At 43.4% G+C, this 8281-nt stretch overlaps 1 long non-coding RNA gene across 1 annotated transcript; it reads left to right on the forward strand.

Moving 5' to 3' along the window:
- Positions 1 to 36: 36 nt before the first annotated feature.
- Positions 37 to 6100, forward strand: LOC119391063 (uncharacterized). Its single transcript, XR_007415942.1, has 6 exons — positions 37 to 177; positions 376 to 585; positions 1388 to 1438; positions 3527 to 3622; positions 4375 to 4476; positions 5844 to 6100. It is a non-coding gene; the product is annotated as an uncharacterized LOC119391063 (long non-coding RNA).
- The last annotated feature ends 2181 nt before the right edge of the window (positions 6101 to 8281 follow it).

An 8281-nucleotide genomic window follows, 5' to 3' on the forward strand; every position in this document is an offset into this window, starting at 1 on the left:
GTACAACAAGCAGCGGTCATTATTCAACACTAGGAACTTTGTATGTATGCCATTCGTGCATTGTTTGCTGCCGTCCCTTGCTTGTGGGTTCGATTGTACGGATAGCGAAATATTGTTTCCACACAAAGTTATTGCGAGTACACTTCCTCGTATTAGAACTTGCTATTTGGCTAACTGGTCATAAGCTATCTTGAAAATTAGGCGCCACTCGGCACTTCCTCACTCAAACATATTCACACACGCAAGCACTCACGACGTGTGTGAATGTGTGTGAATGAGGGAGTGACTAGTTGCGCCTAATTTTCAAGATGGCACTTTTGTTTTCAGCATGTTACGAAATAGTGCCCTGAAATAATGTCCGTTTCACTGTTTCAGAAACTATCATGAGCAACACATGATGTGATTCTGAAAAAATGCACCAGTGATCGCTGCACTTTAAACAGCTTTAGTAAAGTGCTGACATTGAATCTTTTGCGAAGGATGTCCGTTCAGTATAATTCTACAAAATGATGACAATGAAGCGATTCGCGTTGCGTTGTGCGATGCTCTGCATATTGGCCGCCCTTACTGCCAGCAATAAACTACGTAAGTACATGTTTTATCTATATTGTTTTGCCATGTAGCATTAACAGTGTGAGTACTTCTTGATATATTGGTACAATGGCGGTTATGTGGTGATTTCGCCTAAATAAAATAGGTCAGTACATGGCTATGCTACACGCCTGCTTTCTTCATGTATTCAAGAAGTACACGTGCTGCAGAGTGCCCACCAGTTGTGCCGAATATACGGCGCAGTACGTGAGCAGATAGTGTCCAATCGGAAAATCGTGTTTATGATTGAGGATCCACGTCTTTCCAACCTTCTTTAGACAAAAAGCAACATTGCGTAGCTTGATTGTATTGTCCCAAAAGCAGTAAAACCATACTTACTCTGACATGCGTCCCGAGCCACTGTGCCACTTCTTCCGCTAGAAAGATGAGGCTTAGCTGAGGTGTTGCGAGGTGTTAAGTGTTCAGTTAGACACAGCTGGCTGCGCTGGCGTGCTTGCGGGAGAGGACATCGTTGATTTAATTGTCGTGTTTTTTTATGATTTGTGTGCGTGCTTTTCTTCTTGAAAATTTGCTTTGTTGAGTAAGTTTGTCGGTGACGATGAAAGCTTCGGGTTTACATGTCACCTTAGAATATATCACGTTGTGAATTTATGGCGGTATTTTCGAGACAAATAAACGTGAAAGCAAGTGCAGGGAGGAAACAGGATGAATAGTCTGCTGGACCTCACGTTAGGAACTGTAACAGTATAACTACAAAATGTGCCTATTCGCTCGGGTAAAAGCTCTCTCCTTTATTATTGAGCAAATAAGTTATTCGTTTTCTTGATATGTGCAGATCACGGTCCACGTACGCATTCACATGGACCATCATACAAAAAGCATACCCGTGAGTAGCATATGTTTGTACACAACATAACCTTCTGCCATTTCGCCAAGAATTGCTGAGTAAAACAATGTTTGTATTTGGACGCTCAGATGGTTACAAACGCCAAAAACCTGGCTGGTCCCTACGCCATAGGAATCGCACAAGACGAAAGTGAAACGTGCCTTCACAGAAGTAGTTGATTGCTTATTTTGCCTTAATATATGAAAGCTTGTGCAATATCTATTGGTGTTTGGCAACTATAGCACCGTTTCCAGTGGATGCACTCGCTTGACGCCTAGTGGCAAATCTCAATCGCGACGACTAACGCCCATGATCATGATTTAACCGTTGTGGTAGCTGAAGTTGTTGACCTATACCTGGACACAGCATGTCGGCATCAACAAGCACATAATAAACACCAGTACTCGATATGCACTTCTTTAAATGCGTTGTCACCGTTAATTGAGGAGAGACACGACACGGTGTGCGCTCCGGAGTAATAGGGTAACCAGCGCCTGTGCTCATGCATACACTACCCCTCTGCGCTACAGCAACACGGGAGGCAGATTCGTGCCTTGAGCCCCGAACGCACGAAGGCTTTCAACGTCCCCCTGGCCTCTGTCTCCCACGAATTCACCAAATTCGACCGTCGATATCATTGCCTTTAGTCGGTGCTTCTTGTCGTAGTTTCATTAGTCTGTGCTATAACACTCGAAGCAGTAGGGGGCGGAGAAACACCGTTGATGCATGTGAAAGCTGCACTGCCCCGAGAACGAGCGGTCACATGATAACGTGAAGCGAAAGGCAAAGAACGTGACTGCATCTAGGGGGCTCCACAATGCTAACGAAGAAGAACGAACTGTAACGCTCTCCGTCATCGTCTGCCAAGCCTATACCATTCACTTCTGTTCATCAGTCGCGAAAGCAAGGCAAATCGAGCCCAAAGATGGTTAACACTCTGTCCTTCGCTTGGTCTGTCTCCTCTGGGCGCATCTGTGAAACAGTTTAAAAGTTGTACACCGCCATTTTCGGCATGCAGAAAGAACCCGTGCTGGTTCTGAAACGTAGGCAACAATTGCCCCATCTTCGATTAGAGTAATTCGAATGTACTTACTAGTTCACAAACCAGAAATAAAAATGTCTGCATTTTCAGCTCAACGTCCACGTTGATTTCGTGTTCTGCCTCCATGTATGTCTGCCTGTGCGAAAAACCGAAAAAAGGCGAACGGATCAAGGGCTTGTTTTCATTCATAGAAACAACCTAACTACACAAACAGCCAGTGAAGCGAAGGCAGGTATAGGACACATCATTTGTAGTCTTTAAGTTTAATATAGAAATTGTGATCTAAATGGGAAGAATTTAAAAGATCGAAAAGACAACTTACCACCGGTAGTGACCGTACCTGCAGCCTCTGGATAAGGCGTCCCATGCTCTGCCACTTGAGCTACGGCGGCGGCCGCCTTCCCGTGCAGTTTGATGGGTATCTCTCTGCATGGAAACATGGGAGTGTTAGTCATCTCCGCTCGCAGTCATTACAGCGAGTGCGCAACACTTTTTTCTCCAGCTTGCGTCACGGTGTCACACGGTATCTCGTTAAGTGCTAGCCGATTCCCAAAGAACCCTCGCATACTTCGTGAAGGCATCATGTCTGCCGAACGGGGCCTTCGCTATGAAGGAACAAAATAAGGGGAATAGCTCATCTAATGTGGTCGCAAGTGATGATTCTTTTAGATTGGTGAATATTATTTTTCACATAACGGATGTTTCAGCTTATTTTGGGAGAGAGTTCCATTGTATATGAAGGAATCCAGTCAAAAAAAAAAAAAATTCTAGGAGAGTTGTGGCTTTTAGTGAATAACAACGCTTCTACAGGGAACGTTATTGTCGCGAAAGTTTTCTTCGACCATCGTTCTAATGTTATTAGCCTCAGTAAGGTAAGTGTCACTCACAAAATCGCTTTGTCAAGTGATATATCGCGTTTGACCGCAATTATTATTATTATTGCATATTAAAGTGGCTTATAAGTGTATACAATACAAAAAATAAACACTGATGTCACGAAGAAGCGCTGAACTTTATTATGGCATTATTTTTCTTTTTCTTATCAGACCACGATATACCTCTATGCAGGCGGGTATCCGCTTGCCCAAAGGGTTGGGTTCAGTTATGCCTAACACCTGCTAATCAATGGACAATTTTTTGTGGTGAGCAACTCAATACTTTTATAAACCTTACAATTCAAAACAGTTTCTCGGTATTTAGAGCTCATCTGCTAGTCGGCCCCCTGGGTTTAAAAAGATGTGCAGAAAGAACGAACGAAACAGTTATACACAATTTGAAAAACAGCACAGAAGAAGTGCCTATGTTGCGACAAAGGAACTTATAATATTGACAAACTAGTTTCCAACTTTTACAGAAAATTTGCAATTTAAACTCACAAAATTCAACGTTTCATTATTCGCAAAGCCCAGCTCACCCGGAAAAAAATATGTCTGAAAATGTTTATGTATACGACGCATTTCTGTTGATAGGGAAGGAAAAAGTGAATGTCTAACTCTATAATACAGCGAAAACACAAAATCAACGAAGTGAAAAAACACTGGGGCACTTTAGAGAGCATCTGCAGCATGCAAAAAAGCCTTACAGCGCCCAGAGCGACTGATATAAATATCGTTCATCAATATGATTCGTGAGCAGTCGTTCCAGCTATACCTTACGGGCACACATTGTTTTCGTCAAAATACCCTCCTTGACGTACTGCATTTCCTCCACATACACAGTACTGCAGGCCCTCTTAGGAAGACTTGTGTTTGGGCAAGTTGGTTCATACATGATACGGACATACGAGCGCTATGGGACGGGGACATAGACAAGAGGTACACAGGACAGGCGCTCTAACACTATCGCTTTAACACTATCGTGTATTTCTGTCAGTTTCAATTTTTTTCTACTGCAGTACAAAAAAACATGACCTGCGAGAGGTACTGGCGAAAAATTTGCACAGAGAAGTCCGTTCCTTACTGTAACTCAGTTCCTAAACACTGCATCTGTGTTTGTGGTGAGTACGAAACATGTATTTGTAAACTTATGTCATTATTCACAAAACACTGACGTTAAAACACATTGATTGCAAAATTTCATATATGTTTCAATAATAAATGTTTGCATCTACAAGTTGAGAACGCAGTTAGACGTCGTAGATTTTCCGCGTTCTGTACTTCGAGACCAGCTCTCACTCGTCGAACCAGGTTGAACTGGTCTCCCAGTGTGAGGTGCAGCGATGGCTTCTGGATTACTGTACTTAGCGGGCAAGGTATTGCAGGTTGGAGAATCTACCCACAAGAGCGTCTTGAGTAGAGGTTTCTTTTTTATCTCAAAGAGAAGAGCCCGCTTGAATTAGACAGTCTAAGAAACCCAGTTCGCACACGCTGCATCGTTAATACATCTAAGAAATTTGTGGCCAAGTGAGTGAATTTATATAACAGCTTTTGTACGCAACCAAGCAACCAAAATTTCTTTACTGCAGTCTAGAGCATCGTCAAGGATCGTTATACATCACGCAACTCTCGAAATATGCATGCTACCATTGGTTGCAGACCACACTTCCCATTTCCAGGGAAGGCCTTGTGATCACCACTGAACAACGAAGGAAGGTAGCTTTAATGAGGAATAAGAGGGACAAGAATATTTGAAGATATGCCATTGTAAACACGCAAACGTAGGAAGGTGTATTGGACACCCTGTTACGCTGACAATAAAAGTGTAATATATAAGTGGTAATTCCAGACAAAACATCTATTATCCTGATTATATTTATGATAATACACAGTTGGGCCAAGGCTGTAGTGTCAGCCCCGTTATTTATTCCGAACACCCTTCTCCTCCTCGTCTTTCTTCAGACCCTAACTTCTCCACAACGTTCGCGTAGAATACCTAATTGTGATATTTCGTCGCTTTAACCATTTGAATGAACACTGCATTTTACTTCGCAGTTTAGTCGTGGTGTCGTGTTTCATTGTGTGCGCATGTGACTGTCTTTTATTTCTTAGGCGTTGAAAAAACAGAGTCGCGCATTAACCCAACGGAATATTCGTAATTATTCACGAGAAACATTGCTAACAGTAGACATAAATGCTTACGCTGTTTTACAGTAATAAATGATTGTGCGTAACAGATTGTTTGGGAAATTTTCTGCATTTATTGCAAGCCGTCGGATTTGCGGGGCAACGATATATCAGCCCGTTCTTGTACACATAAATTAGCTAACAATTTTTATGTTTATTGAGGTAAAGGAAAATGCATAATGGAGAGAACAATATGTACATGTAGTTGTATTCGAAAACATGTTAGCACACCCACAGCTACTTCAGCTGCACATAATTTTCACACTACGATTCAAGTATGTGGGTGTAATATTTATTTCAGCTGATAGCAGAGCCGTAATGGAAGCAAAAAATAAGGGAGATCATTCATAGGAAAAAAGGGGACCCCGACGAAGGACCACAGTGTCGTGTTCATATAACACCAGTGCAAATGAGAGCCAGTACTTGACACACCAGCCATTGATACGTCCGTGCGGCGCAACCAAAGCCTCACAGCATCACACCTATGAATAAAACAAAATTATGAAAGTTTCATTCGCTTGATTGAGACTTTCAGGTGTAAACGAGAAATAAATTAAATTATGTTGCAATAATACCTGAATGAAGAGACTGAAATTTTTTCAATCACGGACGACAAGGCATTGAGCTATGTAAACACAACTCTTTTTTGGCAACCTCCTGTACATCTACATTTGTTTCAGTTAAATTGTTGCTCTAACAAAGGGCGCTAATTTGCAGACCTTAATAATGAAAGCCACGCACTCTTTTCTTGGGGGAGGGGCGGGGGGATTAGCGATAATACATTTATGTTCGTGCGCATGCGCACACACGCAACATTGCAAAAGTCGGGGAAGGGTTGAAGCCCCTAAACCCCTCCCCCCTTTGGCTACGGTAGTGCGCTCTGGTAAGTCCTCTGACATCATATAGATTTGAGACAAAATCGTGCAGGTGCCATGCATTTTAGGAATTGATTTCATAGAAGCAGTGAGCTAGTAGCTGTTTATGCCGTATCTTTTGGGCTTGAGCGAAGTGTTATGAGGGGATCCACGCGTCTGTGTAATTTGAGTAACTGCATACATGTCATGGGATTACCAGGCAGGTCAATTACAATGGTGAATAAAGGCTAGCTCACAGACGGCCCTAATGTCGTCACTCACCTTACAACACTGACGTCACTTTAATGGAAATGAAGCGTTAGCAGCTATCCTTCACCTACTCCTATTCGCACGAGCAACGCGAGACTATCACTTGTGGTGTATCAGGAGCACATATGCTAAGTTGATTACATTGTTATAAGGCGGATAGCCAAAACCGTAACCCCATTTCGCTTTAGAGAACGACAACCACCACAACTTATTGGTAACTGTTGATGTAATACATCAATTCACAATTTTACCGTGTGGTTTCCGGCTATGGGCCGTTGCACCACGTCATTCAGCGTAAACTTGTCTTCTACAGTAAAATCGCTAAATATAACACACGGCATGTCTTTCTCCTATTTAACTCACGAAAATGGTACTATAAATTGCCCAATGCCTATTTTCACTGTTCTTGGTTTGATTTAACATATGGGCAGTGGTATGCGGGTGTGCGCCGCACGTGATTGGGGGAAGGGTTTGATATCGTACGTGACAGGGATGTCACGTTATTCATGACATAACCTATGAATTTAGTTAGTCATGCAGTCATTCCCTCCTATGCCAGTTTTGGCATATACCAGGTTACGGAGGCAACCACCGTAGCGGCCAGAAAGAGGTGGCCAGAGAGACAGATAGACAGATGGAAACTAGAACCACGCTGTCACTGTATGATGAATTTTGTTTTCAAAAAAGCACGATTGCACCTGCTCTTGGGCAAGTCGGTGCGATTTTCTGAACATGACTTTTAGGCACTAAGACAACATAGTCACCGAGAAACGCACAGACATACGGAGCCAGCTACCAAATGATTTTATTGAAAAACAGAAACCTGCAGCATGGTGCCATAGCACATGCGCAATACAACAGGTATGATGCATCAATTCAACTTAAAGAATTTGGAAGGTGAGCATTTTATCACGGGTTTCAATGCCTGAGCATGTGACCATTTTTTAAGGCATGCAAGCATATTTTGTACGAACGGCAACGAAACGGCTCTTGAGCTATTGGAGGTACACATGACTAAAGAGAAAGGCATCATGTGTGTGAGCGATATGCCTCAGTCGCGCTCTGCATTAGTGAGATGCACTTGACTGAAGAAATCTGCTTGTTCTATTTACACGTCCGGAACAGCTGTGAAAAGCCCCGGATGCCGGCGCTGCATTCGTTTTTCTCGGGGACCACTTGGAAGCTCATCGCACTGGTCCGTGACCGCTGGGATGCAGGTTGGATTTTCGCGTACATTGCGGCCCAAGAACGACGAGGAACTGACCGGACGATTTCGTTCAGACAGCTGGCAGACGACGGCGCAGTGAGTCACGCGTGTGGCTATCTTCAGCTGGACACGGGAAATTTTCCACGCGCTCTTGCTCTCTCGTAGCTTTTTTATCCCGTTTGTCACGCGTTTTTGGATTTCGCATTGTTTGCGCACCCAAGACTGATCGTCGGCGCGGTGAGCCGCTTCGAGCACTTGCGTATTTCTGAATGTCGGGGAAACACGCACGGTGCTTCCCAGGAAAAACAGCGTTCGTCTTCGACGCGCGCGTGCTCCAGTAGTTCACTTGGGGTGAATTCAGTCGCAATTAAAATAGGTATCATTCATGATCTAACCGCAGCTTAGGTC

The sequence above is a fragment of the Rhipicephalus sanguineus genome, chromosome 4, assembly GCF_013339695.2.
Source record: "Rhipicephalus sanguineus isolate Rsan-2018 chromosome 4, BIME_Rsan_1.4, whole genome shotgun sequence".
NCBI classification, from domain to species: domain Eukaryota; kingdom Metazoa; phylum Arthropoda; class Arachnida; order Ixodida; family Ixodidae; genus Rhipicephalus; species Rhipicephalus sanguineus.